Genomic DNA, 16,973 nt, shown 5'->3' with positions numbered 1-16,973 from the left:
GCAGAACCTGAAACAAGGTACTAAGTAGAACTACCCATAATCCCTCTCTCTGGAAGGAGCATAAATAGGCCAATGGGCCAGTCGAAGAGGTTCTGGAGAGGAAGACGCTACAAGTCGAGATTTCACCGGAATGACATGAAGACTGGAGCTGGCTGGAGGCTGAAGAAAGCAGAGGCAGAGGCTGAAGGACCAGACCTTTGGATTTAAAGACATTTGGAGAGAGCTCTTGGAACCAAGCAGAGAGATAGGCCTCTAAGCTAACCGGGCTATATTGGAAATAATAAAAGATCTGAACTTTTATCACCTGGCTGCATTTTGAGAAGAAAAAGATGTGTTTTGAGAAGAAAAAGATCACAACATTTTGGCGCCCGAACAGGGACCGATTCAGATCCATCTGAACTAGATCCCGACATTTTGGCGCCCTGAATGTGGGACAAACAGACCCCTCAGTGGATTTCAGTGGAAAAGCTCCGATCCTGATTCGAGTGGAAAAGCCTCTGATCCTGATCCAGTGGAAAAGACTTCAACCCAGAAATTAGGGTGAGTGCAACAAAGAAATTTTGTTAGAAGAGTTAAAGTAGAATTTCATCTAAGATGGGACAGATATTTAGAAAACAGCCTGTTTCTGTTCAAGGAAAATGTTTAGAGAGCATTGTCAAAGTTATGGAAAGCCAAGATTTAATTATAAGTTTACAGCAAATCACTGAACTTTTACAAATTGTAAAGGACATATGTCCTTGTTTCTCTCTTGATAAGGAATTAGATTTAAATGAATGGAAATTGGTTAGAGAGGATCTTTGTCAATTCTATGATAAAAATGGGCCTAACTCAATAATTAATACATATAATGTAATACAATTGGCTATAAGAAGTTATTTAAGTGATAGAATGATGAAAAGGAAAGTACAGGAGGAAGAAATGCCAACTTTACTAGGTGAAAAGGAGGACGAATCAGATGAGAATGGAGTTAATTACAATTCTGAGTATGATACTTCACAGCAAGAGGAATTAGGTGATTCCACATCTCATGACTCTCCCCCCACAATTAACCCTTCATGGGTGGAACAAGGGGGAGGGAGAGAGACAGAAACACAGTCAGCTTCTCCTGTAAAGCAGAATTTAACAAGATTAGAAAAAGCATTAATTAAGGCAAAAAATGAAGGAGAAGATATATCTGATTTTATAAATGCATATCCTGTGATTGAAGAGCTCAACTCCTCAGGTCAAAAAGAGAGAAAATACACTCCTTTTAATTTGGGAAAAATTAAAGATTTGAAAAAGGGTTGCACTCTTTATGGGGCTACATCATCTTATGTGAAGATGTTACTGGATAATTTATCTTATGAAATCCTAACCCCGAATGACTGGAAATCCATAACGAAAACTTGTCTAGAACCGGGACAAAATTTATTGTGGCTTTCGGAGTTTCATGAATTATGTAGGGTTCAAGCCCAACACAATAGGCAAACAGGAGCTGTTGTACAAATCACATTTGACCAACTAGCTGGTGAAGGTCAGTATGCAGAGAGTTCAGAACAGATTTATTATCCCATAACAGTGTATGAGCAAATTTCTAAGGCTGTAATAAAAGCTTGGAATTCTCTCCCTGGACAGAAAGATGGAAATAATGCTTTCACAAAAATAGAGCAAGGTCCCAATGAACCTTTTGCAGATTTTGTGAGACGTTTACAAACAGCTGTAATAAGAACCATTGGAGATAATGCAGCAACAGAAATAATGACCAGACATCTGGCTAAAGAAAATGCCAATGAGATTTGCAAGAGAATTATATGGGGGCTAGACAAAGATGCTCCTTTAGAGGAAATCATAAGACGCTGTGCCACATTGGGCACAAATGCTTATTATGCCCAGACTATGATGAACATGGAAAGACAAGGTCCTTCTTGGCAGAGGAATTCTAGAGAAACTCGTTGATGTTTTCAGTGCGGAAAAATTGGACATTTGAGAGCTCATTGTAGATATGGAGATAGAGTGAGAAGACAGGGTGAGAGAAAACCCAAAACCCCATGTCCAAAATGTAACCGAGGCTTTCACTGGGCCTCTAAATGTATATTGACCCAGAGGAATGAGAGGCAGGGCCCAGCTCTAAAGTATCAATCAAAGGACAGGTGGGGCATGATAGCAGCTGAGGTTACACCCAGAGAGACTTTAGAAATTCAGAACTCTGATGTCATCAACCAACAGAAAAGCAATCAGGATTACAGTTGGGAAGAATACAGGCCTTTTAAGACAACAAGACAATATCCAATGCAAACAGCTCCAATGTAATTACCAGATGATGAGGAGAAATCCCAAATTTGGTAAATAGAAGGGAATTAGATAGGTTAACTGCTTGGGGAAGAGGATCTGCTTATATTTCCACAGATGAAGAAAGAATCAGATGGCTAACAATGAGACTGTCAAAAGGACTCTTAAAATCTTCAGAAATCATTGGATTTCCTAACACAAGATGAAACTATTTCAGTTCCTGAAAAACCAGCAAGAATCATTGGGTTCCCTGAGATGAAAAATTGTTGATGAGACTTTTTGCAGTACTTCAGAGCCTACAGGAATTATTAGATTCCTGGCACATGAACTAATGGACAATGGATTGCTTATGGACTATTTCTAGGACTTATGGACATGTGTAAATTTTCAGGTTGATTTATGTTGTTACATTACTACTAGCCTGTGTTATATTGCTATGTGCTTATGTAAATTATGTATAATGCCTCCCATATTGATGGATTTATGTATACCATGTATATCTGTTACAAAGTTCTGGCCCATATTGATGGATTTATGTGTATCCCCTCAGAAACCCCCTATGTTTTAAAACAAAAGAAAGGGGGAGATGTTGGAATCCTTACTAACTGCTAAGTAATTAGAGTTGATCTAATCTTACAAGAAGATGTTTTGGGCAGAACCTGAAACAAGGTACTAAGTAGAACTACCCATAATCCCTCTCTCTGGAAGGAGCATAAATAGGCCAATGGGCCAGTCGAAGAGGTTCTGGAGAGGAAGATGCTACAAGTCGAGATTTCACCGGAATGACATGAAGACTGGAGCTGGCTGGAGGCTGAAGAAAGCAGAGGCAGAGGCTGAAGGACCAGACCTTTGGATTTAAAGACATTTGGAGAGAGCTCTTGGAACCAAGCAGAGAGATAGGCCTCTAAGCTAACCGGGCTATATTGGAAATAATAAAAGATCTGAACTTTTATCACCTGGCTGCATTTTGAGAAGAAAAAGATGTGTTTTGAGAAGAAAAAGATCACAACACCTGAGGCCAGGGATTTCTAGAATACTCCAGCTTAATAACTTAAATGATTAAAAAAAAAAGTTCTTATTCTTTCTTATGACATGTTCCTCTTTGTGACCCTTATCTTCCTTCATTCTCACTTTTCTCATCTACAAAATGGGGATAATGTCACCTTTTTTGTAGGAATACTGCATACCTCCTGATTCTTGGCCATCTCATTGCCTATCCTATGGCTTTGGGAAGCTTTTTCTTTTCCTCAGTGCCTCCTGACTCCCTTCAGAGCTGTTCAAATACTGTTCAAATACTTTGTGCAGCAAGCCTTTCTTAGTCTTTTCCCCCTGACATTAATTTACATACTATATGCTTTGTATGTGCATATTTTTTTAACTGTTATTTTCTCTGTTTGAATGTGAGCTCCTTAAGGGCAGAAACCAAGTTGTCCTTTCCTTCCTCCTCTGCCATTTTCCCCAGTATTTTGTAAGGTATTTTGTTGACTTGATTTGTGAGAATCAAATGAAAGGATAAATGTAGTCTGCAAACATGAAGGTTTTGCATAAATGTTAATTATTATTATTTATAAAGATTAATTAAAATGGATTATACCCTATGACTTCTACTACCCAGATGAGTATTTTCATTGAAATGACTTCCTTTAGTACACATATATGATGGGCTAGCCTTTCAAGTGGAGGTCTGTGATGTTTTTTTAGGATGGTAGGAGATATATATGTCATTAGTGTGGTAACTGGACCTGTAAATATTTCCCTAACATCACTTCTCAGACTTTTGTTGCTGAAACTGGCAGCAAGGAATAGGCCAGATTGCTCTATAATTCATAAATAACTTTTTGACTATGAGAAAGAATTTCACATACATCCACCATCTGAAGCTTTGTATTTTGCTTTTGGACAGAAATAATAGGAAGCCATTTAACAGAAAAACTAGGTAACTGAAATAGCACACTACAGAAGACTATTTAGAATTATAGCAGAATCCAAGTACCCTGGGGAAATTGGGATTATTTTTGCTGATTCATTGTTATAATATACAGAAAAAAAGCAAGCATGTTTTCATACAAGATTCCCCTGTCGTCAATTCCTCTCCTGTTTTGTTTTAACCTTCAGTATTGAACTTTTATTCTCTCTTACACATTGGAGTAGGTAATAAAAGTCATAACAATGCACGTTTATATAACAATTGGAGTTTTATGAACATTTCCCCTACATTGACTCTGCGAAGTCAGTATATTGTTTATTCTTTCAGTTTTGTCCAACTTCCTTTTTTTTGTTTGTTTGTTTGTTTTTTTTAATGGGGTTTTCTTGGCAAAAATACTAGAATGGTTTGCCATTTCCTTCTACTAATTTTACAGGTTTAAGTGACTTGCACAGCATCATATAGCTAGTGAATGTCTGAAGCTAGATTTGAATTCAGAAAGATGTCATCCTGCCTCCAAGCCCAGTGCTCTATTTCTTACCACTTACCAGCCAACTATCAGCATTATTCACCGTTTTATAGATGAGGCAACTGAAGATTAGAGTGTTAAAGTTACTTGCTTTTTCAATAATAATAAGAAAAGCTTATTATACTACCTGATCCTCACAAAAATACGGGGAAATGTTTTTTTATTATTATTCTTGTTTTATATAGGAGGAAAATGGGGCTAACAGAAAATAATGACTTGCTCCTGGTCACCTAGTTAATATATATATAACTTAGGTTGGAGCTCAGATATTCCTGCTTCCAAGCCCAGGGCTCTGTACTTAGCAGCTAGCTTTGTCAGTATGCATCCCTATGTGCCTTAACTCAAGAAAATAATTCTGGTAGAAATGACTTCTTTGAGGATAAGTCAGTTATGTGGGAGTGGTTTGGGCACAGCAAACTGAACTGGGAAATAGGAAGTGAGTGGATACAAAACAATGATTCCAAGTATTTTGGGTAGAATTCTAAAACATCCCATTCAAATTATTTCTCTAATACTTACTATGGTATCATGTATGTCACTTAACAGCTCTTCCTAGTCAATCAATCAATAAGCATTTATTAAGTATTTGTTATGTACCAAGCAGGGAAGATGGTTGCTTTCTCGTCTGTAAAGAAGGGATAATAACAGATACCTCCTAGTTCCTTCTTTTCCTCCAGATGTATGATTTTATTATTTAAATAGGGATCTCCCATTGTAGTAGATGTTAATGAAGAACTTTACTGAATATCATTTGAGAGACGTTACTGGGGTCCTAGTTAAAATGACTGTGCCTATGGCCTACAAATGGTTCCTATCTGAGTCGGGATTTAATCTAGGTCTCCCCTTCTTCTAGACTATATCTCTATTTATTACATAAAAGTTATTATGTGGTTTAAATGAGACAATATATCCAATGATCCAAGTCAATTTCAAAGAATTCATGATGAAAAATACTGTTCACCTGCAGGGAAAAATCTGATGGAGCCTGAATGCAGATTGAAGCATACTATTTATTGGTTTCTTTTGCTTTCTCACATGACTGATATAGACATATATTTCTCATGATTAAACATGTATGACCTATATTAAATTGCTTATCATGTCAGAAAGGCAGGAGGTGAGGGAAGGAGGGAGAAAATTTACAGCTTAAAAATTTTTAGAATGTTAAAAATTGTATTTACAAGGTATTAGGAAAAATAAAATATATTTTAAAAATAAAATGCATATTGTTTTTATATATAATAAATTATTATATGAGGTCAAGTTTCACAGAAAAGAAGGCAAGAGAGGGGGGTCCAGATCAATGATGAAAGAAAGAAAGAGGATAAAGATGCAAATAGGATGAGAACTAGCCAAAGCATTTTATGAAAACAAAAATACAATATCCTTATCATAAGATTTTGATAAAAAAGGAAGGCAATATTCAGTCTGTATTATCTTTTTCTCCTTCATTTAAAAGTATTCCTGCATCTTAACTTAGTATGTTTTAGTGCAGATGTTATTTGATAATAACACATTGTGCTTTTCAACTTACTAGGCTGTTTAAAAACAGATATCAGAAAGCCATCTGTTTGCCTTTCTACATAATCTGTCCTCAGGCCATGGACCAAGGGACTCATTTTTAAACGTGCTAGTGACTTTTCTCATTAACTTAGAAAAGCTAAATATGAGTTGCCTTGTAATTCTAATGTGCCAGTTATTCCCTGGGAAAATAGAAAATCATTTTTTCCTTCTTTACATTTTATATTCATAGAGTTTCTTTTGGGGCTCAGCTCTCAAATCTGCTACTTAAAATGTGATATTAAAAATGTCCCTTACTTTTCTGGGTCTCATGTTCCTCTTTGATCAAAATGAGAAAATTAGACTAGAAAAGTTAAGGGTCCTTCTAGTTCTACATCTATGATCCTTTGAGTCATTGTCAATGTGACCTTGGAAATGAGAAGTATAGATTTGTGAAATAAATGAAAGAAGAAATATATTCACTCTAAAGGAGGGGTAGATAGAGTTTGAGGACCTGGAGTCAAAAGTTTCATCTTTCTGAGTTCAAATCTGGCCTCAGACACTTAATAGCAGTCACTCTGAACAACTTACTTTAGCCCATTTGCCTCAGTTTCTTCATCTACACGAGCTGAAGAAGGAAATAGCAAACTACTTTGATATCTCTACTAAGAAAACTCCAAATGGGGACACAAAAAGTCAGACAGAAGCAACTGAAAAATGACTCAGCATCTCAGAAGTATTGTAATGGCTATTTCCTAACAAAATCTTGTTATGTCAAAAAGTTGGCTGAGCAAAGGTTAATAGCCTAGACATATCAAGTAATATTTGATGCAACAACAATCTGCTATGGCAACAGAATTTAAGTGGTCCCTTGGAGTTTATTGAAGGGTCTGAAATGATGGGGGTAGGGGAAAGCACAAGGGCTTTCAGTGAGTTTTCAGAAAGTTTTCATTGTTTTCTAAATTGGGGTGAGAGTAGGGCTAGAAGCTGAATTAAAGGCCTTCTTGGATTCTTTAGTATCATAGACCCAGAGAAGCCACTTCTGAGTTGAAGTTTGAAAACAATCAAAAGCCTTCCAAGATGACTAATGACAAAATCAAATCACCCTAACCTTTTTTTTTTTCTGCCTGAGGAGAGAACTGTAGTTTTCATGAATCATAATATTTATTGAGATATTGAATATAGTCCCTGCAGGACTTATTTATTTTTCTTGTGCCATATTTTTTTATTATTATTATAGCCTTTTATTTACAAGTTATATGTATGGGTAATTTTCCAACATTGACAATTGCCAAACCTTTTGTTTCAATTTTTCCCCTCCTTCCCCTCCCCCCTCCCCCAGATGGCAGATTGACCAATACATGTTAAATATGTTAAAGTATAAATTAAATACAATATAAATATACATGTCCCAACAGTTATTTTGCTTGAATCATAATTTTTTTTGCCATAAATGCAATTTATTTAAAAAATCAATTAAGATTCTTCAATGTATCTTATCATTATATAAGAAGGAAAATATTTCAATTTTCCTGATTTAGTGGTGGAAGTGATTTTAAGGGGGTATCTAGCCTAACCCCCTGGTTTTATAGCACTAAAATGCCTTGTCAATTTAATCCAAGATTTCTGAATCTAAAATTGTTGCTTTTTCCACTTAACCACATAGTCTTAACTACTTCTGTACCTATTCTATTTTCAGTTCTTGTTTTGAGCTTGTCAGTTATCTCTGACTCCTCATTTTATTCTTCTCACTATATTTAAAATGAACTTTTAATACATGATAGAAAGTTAGCTTTGAAGGTAAGAAGGCCTAGCAAGCTTCCTCCCCTCTCCTGCTTTATGTCATTTTCACCTGAATTCTCAATCTCCAGACAACTTTATAAGATCATGTATATTTGTTCATATTCATAGGTAGAGGGGTATCTTCAGTGGAAATTTGGTGTATCAATAAAAGCATTGTTCAGAACACCATCATCTAAAACCTAACAACAACAACATTATCACCATAACCAGCAATAACAATGATAACAACAAATTAGCAATAAAAAGCTTGGTTAGCGATAGAACTAAGGCAAGTTGTCCCAAGGATATTCAAGTGTGGATTAGGAGAAAAATAATAAATAGATGAAAAATGGAAAAGGCCTACAAATATTTTGATAATAGATTATTTCCCCATCAAAGGCAATAAGACCATCATTTTTGCATCCTAATACTATAATTCTTGATATTCTATGTAAGGAAATAGACAGTATTAAAACAAACAAAACAAAGCTAGGAATAACAGTTAGAAAAGATTGAGAATACTAGGTTCATGAAAGAAACCATAAAATGGTGAGAGTATTGAGGAACTGATTCTGAAGATATCTGAATGAAAGAAGACAGCAAATATCTTAAAGATATTGCCCTATTTTCTATTTTCTAGTCAAGATAAAAGGCATTTAGGGTTAGGGTTTTATTCATGTGTGTGTGTGTGAATAGTTGGTCCAAACTCTGAAAAGATTATGGATTTCATTTCAGAGATAAAAAAGGTCTAGGGCTTGATTTCATATGCCAATAAGAGCATCTGGAGATCCCCTGAAGTTCAATATTTGATTTGGACTCTGTTCTGGACATCCTCATGAAAATGGCAAACAAATTTTATAGACCAGCTGCTTTTTTTGACATGGAATTGTAAGATTTTAACATATGCACAAGAGACACATAGCAGTAGTATAACTTTTAAGAAGGTATTATGGTTTACTGAATCATTCTTTTTATACTCAGTAAGCAATAATAAAACAAACTAAATATACTTCAATTAGAAATCAATACATGAGTTATAGGACATGATTCCTGCATCAAAGTAAATAACAAATATAGAGAAGCATAGGAAGATGTAGGAAATGATATAAAGAGAAGTAAACTGAGCCAGAAAAATACTGTACACAATGATAACAACAATGTAAATAGAAAAAAAAATGTCAAAACAATGGAAACTGGTGCTATGAAAGTATAATGATCAGGCTGGGCCCTAAAGAAAAAAAAATGTTTTTAATATGTTGGTTACATTTGATGAATTTTCTCTTCATTATAAAAATTGGATGATTCCTTGAGAGGCAAGAGATTAGGAGTATATTAGGAAGTATGAGTGATATAAAAACAAAAGATCAATAAATTATATTAATAAAATAAAAAGTACACGAACTCTTTTATTCTCTACATTTTCCAGTCAGATGTAAAATTATCATTTTCTATGGAATATATTTTTCTATTATCTATTTATTCTGTTTTCATGCCATCATTGAAAATCCCATTATGTACATGGGGTTAGTATATGTATATACATCTATATATTATATATCTCCATAAAATGTTAGTAGTTAGAAAGCAGGTTTATTAGTAAGTATTAAATATTTTCTAAATGATATCTGCTTGGTAATAATAAAGTCCAAGATTTTAAAAGATTTTTGATATGCTCTCCTCATTCATTTATCTTGACAATTGATACTTCAAAACTCTCAACATTTTGAGAACAGATGTGGAGAATGGATAATGAGTTCAGCTAAAAATTAAACAGGAAGAGAGTGAACTGGCCTGGATTGCCTTTGAGTAATTATGCAATTCTTCTAATTACTCTAGGCTTCTCCCTGAAACAGAGGTCCATCTTTTAAACATCACTAGACTTCCAGAGATGCAGTATGACTCTGAGTCATTGAATGCTACATTCTCTGAATAATTAAAGATGTCTATCACCCAAAGGACAATGGAGGCATATGGTAGATGTGGATAGGCTGTAACTTATTTCCAATACTAGTACCATTAAAATGGCATAAAGGATACTCTTCAAGAGATGTATAATTGGAAAAGAAAGTGCATCATCATGTAGTGAGATTCAGGGATAAACAATTGACTGTGTATCTATCTGCACCATTGGTGTTTACATAAGGTCAAGATATATAGAGCAAGGTCTTAATTCATCAAAACTATATCATCTCTTATTACTTTTATAAATAAATTGTCTGATTGAGCAACATACAGATAGAGTTAATGACAGGGATTTGATAACCATATACACTTGGTCTATATTTCACTGTATTTTGTTGTGATATGGGAGTCACCTGCCAGTTAATGCTAGAGGTCTAACTCAGACCTGTAGAATGGATCTCTTCATGTGAGAATGATGATGATACAAGGAAACTGAGAGGCAGTTGCATTCTCTGACCTCTCTCCTCTTCCCTCTGCCTCCAATTTATTTCATTCCTAGTCTACAAGGAACATCTATGAAGGCTGCTTTTCAACTCCTTCAAGTGTTATGATCCACAGCTCTGGAGGCTCTTGGAAAATTGACCTGCCCCTTCACTTAGGCATGGCCCATAACAATTCCCTGTTTTTTTTTGTTTTATGGAAATGCGACTATTTTCCTCCCACAGCATGGTCAGTAAGTTTATGCATTAACTGTTATCTAAGTCCACATGCCAAAGTATCTGAGTCCACATGTTAGGGAATGCAAACAGCACTATAACAGGTGTTGAATTTTGTGAGATGTCATGGAGGGAAACTTTCAAATGGAGAAGAGGACTATAGTAAGAACAGGCATTTTCATAAGGCTCTCATCAGTCTCCTGGCTTGGCTCTTTGAGGTGTTGGCCCATTTAATCACCCCTACTGAAAGTCTTAATGGGTCTCTTTTTCCCTCTTCTTCCCCATGGGTTACTGAAGGAACTCTCCTGGGAAGACCCTACTTGTGAATAGCTCTCAAGCACTGCTGCTTCTTTATTTCTTATGTTTCTTGTGCCCCAAGGCGCCAACATGTAGTATGCTTTCTAGAGCCCCCAAATTGAGGTGCCAAAATATACCATCCAGAGTAGGTCTGTGGAGGATCATCAAAGAAGTAGTCCTTATTTCAAGTCCTTTCAGCCCTTAAATACCTTAATATGATTACATCATTACAGTACACTAAGTATGTGCCAACTAGAGAACCATTCTATCAAATATATAGCAAATGCTAACTATAAGCACCCTGCTTTTTATATATGAATTCCTCTCTTTACTGTAAGTATCCATTGCTTCACAAGTGGTCACGCCCTTCATTCTCCTGCCTTCTTCACTCCTCCACTAAGACCAAGGCTGGTCCTTAGATCCTCCAGAGAGCTAGTCCGAACAGTATATTTTGGCACCCTAATTTGTGTATTGTAGAAAGCACAATACATTTTGGCTTCCCACGTTGGGAGCCATATGTTATGATATGGGAGCCACTTGCCTTTGGCTGCTGGAGGTCTAACTCAGACCTGTAGACTGGATCTCTTCACGTGAAAGGATGATGATGGTACAAGGAGACTGAGAGGAGTCTTTTCTCTTTCTCTGTGCCTCCAATTTATTTCATTCCCAATCCACAAGGAACATCTGCAAAGGCTACTTTGAAACTCCTTCAAGTGCTATGATTCACAGCTGCGGAGGCTCTAGGAGAATCGACCTGCCACTTCACTTAGGCATGATTCTTAACAGTATTCCATATCTAAATATTATATATTTTAACTTTGGCATCTGTATTATAAAATCATGGCCTTGCCTTTGGAAAAGAAAGGATGAGAAAGTCTGTCATTGACTAAAAAAACAGCTCATAGATCATAGAATTATAGATTTATATCTGAAAGAGAACTTAGAGGTCACTGATTCTGAATTAAGGATCATATCAATTTGAAGAGCCTCATTTTGCCTTCAGAGACAGAGTACTATTGAAACAGAACTAACTATGGGCAGCGAAAAGTGGTCTGGAAGTTGAGGACTTGATTGACTCTGATACCTGGTGGGCATGTGAGCATAGACAAATTGCTTAACTTCTCTGAAACTCAGTATTCTCATCTTCAAAATGGAATAGTTATAGTTGTATTACCTTTTCCAAGAGACTGTTGAGAAGAAAATGACTTGTGAACTGTACTTTTCTAAATATAAATGTATTATATGCTTACATGTCATATATACCAATATATGTGTATGTATGTCAGCTTTTTATTATCAATTCAGCCAGCATTGATAATAAAGAACATAAAATAGCTTCTCTTTTTCCTGTTAGAAAATATTGTTGTTAGAAAACCAGCAGAACAATATCTGCAATAATCATACTATAAAGACAAACAACAATATGATAAATATTCTTGTCATCCACGATTACAGTAATACATGCTCCAATCTCCTGAGAGAATGGTAAATATATACATGTGTGTATATATGCACATATATCTGTATGCATATTTATTTGGTATTATATGTGGATATATATACACATACATATCTATACCTTTATATGTACGTATACATATATGTATAATATATAGTACATATGTATATGTGCATTATGTTTATATTCATCTGTATATAACAAGCCAAGGGATTTGTTTTTCTTGACTATGTATATTTGAAAAACAAGGAATTTTTTCTTTCTTTCCCTCCTTTTCCCCTAGTGAAATGGAGCATGAAAGAAAGAAAAAAATAGTTTTTTCTTCATGCAAATCTATTTAAAATAGATAGGATATATTACAGGTGTGGACTGTTGCATATATCTTCAGATAAGGTTTTATTATGTTTTCCTTATTTATTTTACTTTGCTATAAGGAACTTTTCATGGAATGGGGATAATTGATAAATGCTTGTAATATAAAAGGAATATACAACACTACATCTTTAAACATTAGAGAGATAGACAAATGACAACTGAAAGATAGACACAACTTTGGAAGCTTCTGGATCAAAGTAATAACTTAAGGCTTCTATGAATTGAAGAAGCTGAAATTATCACAGGGTATAAAATCTGGGCCTGCTCCAGGGAAGTCCTTGAGAGATAATCTAGTTTATTTGGAAACCAAGAGGCCTGGAGCTTCTCTGGTATCCTCAGGATCGAACTTTTGGAATTAATAAACCTTAGAAAAAAACTCAAATCAAAAAAGAACTTGCAAACGCTGCTGTAGGAATTGGGCTAAAAAAGCATTATACCCTGGATTTGAAATGGAAAGACCCAGGTTCAAATACCAGTTCGGTCTGTTAATAGCTTTTTGACAATGTGTTAGTAACTTAAAATTACTGGGCCTCAGTTTTCCCATTTGTAAAGTGAGGATAATGTATGAACTCTCTCTGAAGGTTATTATGAGCAAACTACTATACAGATTTGAATTCTTTCCACTGAGCCACCCTGTTCTCCTAAATCTATAATAGTTTCTACTGGAACTTTTATGACAGAATCCTTAGAGACACATTTGAGTTCCTGAGTCCTCAATTCAATCACAAGGAGATTGTGTTGTACTGGTTGTTATTCAATTGTTTCTTTCATGTCTGATATTTAGTGACCCCTTTGGGGATTTTTTTTTTTTGGCAGATCCTGGAGTGGTTTACCATTTCCTTCTCCAGCTCAATTTAGGATAAGGAAATTGAGGCAAATATCATTAAGTGACTTGCTTAGTATGACACAATTAGTGAATGTGTAAGGCCAGATTTGAATTCATGAAGATGAGTCACTCTGATTTCAGGTACATCACTCTCTATATTATGGTAAATCATCTGTAGTAGGCAGTCTTGTAGTGAACCAGTAGGGCAAACTTAGGCTCCCTATTTATTCATTTAAGAATCCTTGCAGAGCTAGATATTAACTGTTGAGTATACCTAACCTGAATATGAAATGAGTACTTCTGGCCACCTCTTTCATCAGCAAGTGGAGCATTTGTTGAATAGAAAATGACCTTTTGCAGCATGTCCCAGTCCATCAACTTTTTTTCAAAGTCTGAAAGAATGAGTAGTAAAAAAAATGCTGTTATTTATATCTCTAGTATCCTATTCTCTTCTATGATCTATAGGGCGATGAACATTGGAATGGATTGGAACAGGGAAGATAGGAATTTACTTACAAACTAATGTTGATAACATTTAATTTTGTGAAGAAATACTGAAATAGTTTTGTTTTGTTTTGTTTTGTTTACTTTGAGATATAGACTTTGAGATCATGATTTTTGTTGTTGATGTTGGTTTTTGTTTCCCACCAAAGTAACTAAGGGATTGGAGATTTTGAAAGTAAATTGGCAGGTTTTTAGAAATACAGAAATGGAACAGAAATATGATAATTGTTTTATTCCCGGTTATTAAATTTATAGATTTCTTCTAGCATCTGGGTCACCTAACCTTTCCCTTCTCTCTACTTTCTTTCCAAAATACCTCTATCGATTATTTTATCTGACCTCTTCACAGATAATTCAGTAAGAAATCCCTTTCTGAATGTAATGAAAAAAATTGATTATGGATGTTATCTGGATTTGAGCCCAAATTACTTTGTTAGCCTTTTCAGTGGAAAAAAAAGGTACTTTCCCTGATCTTAGATATGACAGAGAGGATTTTTTAGTCAGCTGTCATTGGAGTTGTAGCCAGTTCTGGGTACTACTTGAGAAAGTAAATCAAGAGGCTGGAAAGCATCCAGATGAGGTCAACTAGGATGGTGAGGGGACTTCCAGAAATCATTATATGAGGATTGGTTGATGTTTGTATGAAGAGAAGACATAAAGTAGTATAAGATAATTGTCACTAAACATCTGAAAGCTTGTCATGTGGAAGAAGGATTAACAATTCATTTTGGCACTAGTTTTACTAGGGAAAAAATAGGATGGAAATACAGAGAGGTGAATTCTTACGGTCAGAGTCCATACTAAAACTGCTATGGAAATGATGATAGTTTTTTTATTGTCCTTGCTACTAATTTTTGGCTTTGTTGCTTTTGCTTCTAAACCCTCTCCTGTGTATGGAGGTCTAAGTGGCTGTGTATAAGAATCAACTTCTAACTAATTAGGGCTTTTCAGTAATAGCATAGGCAACAGCACAATTTAGTGAATTCCTTTCCACTGAAGATGCTTAAAATCTCCAACTAGATGCCCTTCCACCTGGAATCTTACAGAAGGGATTGAATGTGGATTTGGATTACATTAATAGCAACAATAACAACATCATCTAATATTTATTAGTGCTTACTAGATGCCAGTCTCTGTATGAAATGCTTTACAATTATAATTATTAGTTCATTTGATCCTCACAACAACCCTAGGAAGTAGATGCCATTACTACTCCCGTTTTATAGATGAGGAAATTGAGGAAAACAGGAGATAAATGATCTGTCACACAGCTGGCAAGTTTCTGAGGTCAGAGTTGTACTCACTCTTCTGGACTCCAGACCCTGGATGCCATCCATTTGCCCCAGAACATTATCTCTAAGTGTATCATTGAGATAGATATTGCAAAGTGAACCATATATTGTCCTAGTTTTGGGGAGAATCAAGAAGGCATTGAGGATAGAGAGCTGGCCATGGAGTCATAAAGGCTTGTGTCCCACATGTTCTGAGTATGTAATTCAAAAAAAAAAAAGGTGAAATATGCAAATTTATAGATGTCTTCACTTCAAATATTCATAAGGACTCAACTTGTGGTAGTGTTTGAACTCATGTTGATCTGATAAACTACAATCAGACACACTGTACCTTGACTCCAACATGGTGATGTTATTTTGTCTTCTTTGAGAATGAAGCACAATAACCAACCATGTGACCTGAGATAAGTCTTATTCTCTCAAGAGTTCTTATCAACTGTGAAATCTTAACTGGAAGAACGGATGTTAATGTATATTAGTAGGAGTTTCTTCACTGGGAGTTCCCTATGCGAAGTCCTTGTGACCCATACTCCCCCTGCCACACACACACACACACACACACACACACACACACACACTCACAAAAGGTGTTTTAATGTTCTAGAATTCAGTAAATCTAAAATTTCAGCCAGGTTCTATTTGATTCAAGTAAGGAATTTTCTAAAGCAATCATATAATTTGAATTTACCTTGTGTGTTTTCATAGAAATAGAACCAATGAACATATTTTATGTAATTACAACTTTAAATAGTGTGAATTCAAATATGTGACAACTTTAGGGGATTCATTATTTCTAAGCAATTCTAACCAAAAGCCTACTTTTTTTTTTTCCAAAGGAGCAGTAACCTTGCATTTTGATATACCTTGAACCATATTAAGAAGACAGGAAGGAAAGGAAGTGTTGCCCTATAGTTGACCTTGGAATCAGAAAGCTTTATATTCCAAGAAAAGAATGTAAACTGGGTCATTGGTACATTCTAGTCCCCAGTGTAACTTTATTCTGACAGAATTCTTTAAATCCTAAAGTTGATTAATTTAATATCTTCCTTCCTCCCATTTCATTATAAGAAACCATTGCTTGTTGATACAGCATCACCAATTCTAAATCCAAAATTTGCATTCTAAACAAGTTCAGATGTTACAGCATTACTTGTAGTTTCTGAAAAAGAATTTTCATAAAGAGGTAGATGATCTTTTAGTAGTCTAAGAGATAACATCAAGGTTTTGAACACCAAAGAATGCTGCAAAAACTGGAACAGAGTCTGGATCTGTCATTCTTAAGGGCTAGGTCTGTGCCATTCATCCTTAATTACTGTGGACTCTTCCAAGAGAGATGATAGCTCACATTCCTCATGTCATAATTTGTTCCTCATCTTCTGCCTTCACCTGGGGTTTGATCTGGATGATGTCATAATACCATTGCCAGTATTTTTTATCCAATCCTCCTTTGAAATACTAAGACTTCTCCTTTGAGAGGGATGTAGGCTGGTTTCACAATGTTCTGCTGTGTGCTACTATGCCATTAGAGATGGGTTTGTTTATCCCACATTCTAAAGGGAAGGAGAATTTATTGAACTGAGGGCTACTTATGTTAAATTA

General features: G+C 35.4%; 1 protein-coding gene across 1 annotated transcript in view; it reads left to right on the top strand.

Annotated features, from left to right (window-relative positions):
• The window catches only part of LOC127557756 (cAMP-specific 3',5'-cyclic phosphodiesterase 4D-like), a 253,889-nt gene that overhangs the window by 51,251 nt on the left and 185,665 nt on the right, over positions 1-16,973 (top strand). The window lies entirely within an intron of this gene.

The sequence above is a fragment of the Antechinus flavipes genome, chromosome 1 (assembly GCF_016432865.1).
Source record: "Antechinus flavipes isolate AdamAnt ecotype Samford, QLD, Australia chromosome 1, AdamAnt_v2, whole genome shotgun sequence".
Taxonomy (NCBI): domain Eukaryota; kingdom Metazoa; phylum Chordata; class Mammalia; order Dasyuromorphia; family Dasyuridae; genus Antechinus; species Antechinus flavipes.
This window is presented reverse-complemented; position numbering and strand designations above follow the sequence as displayed.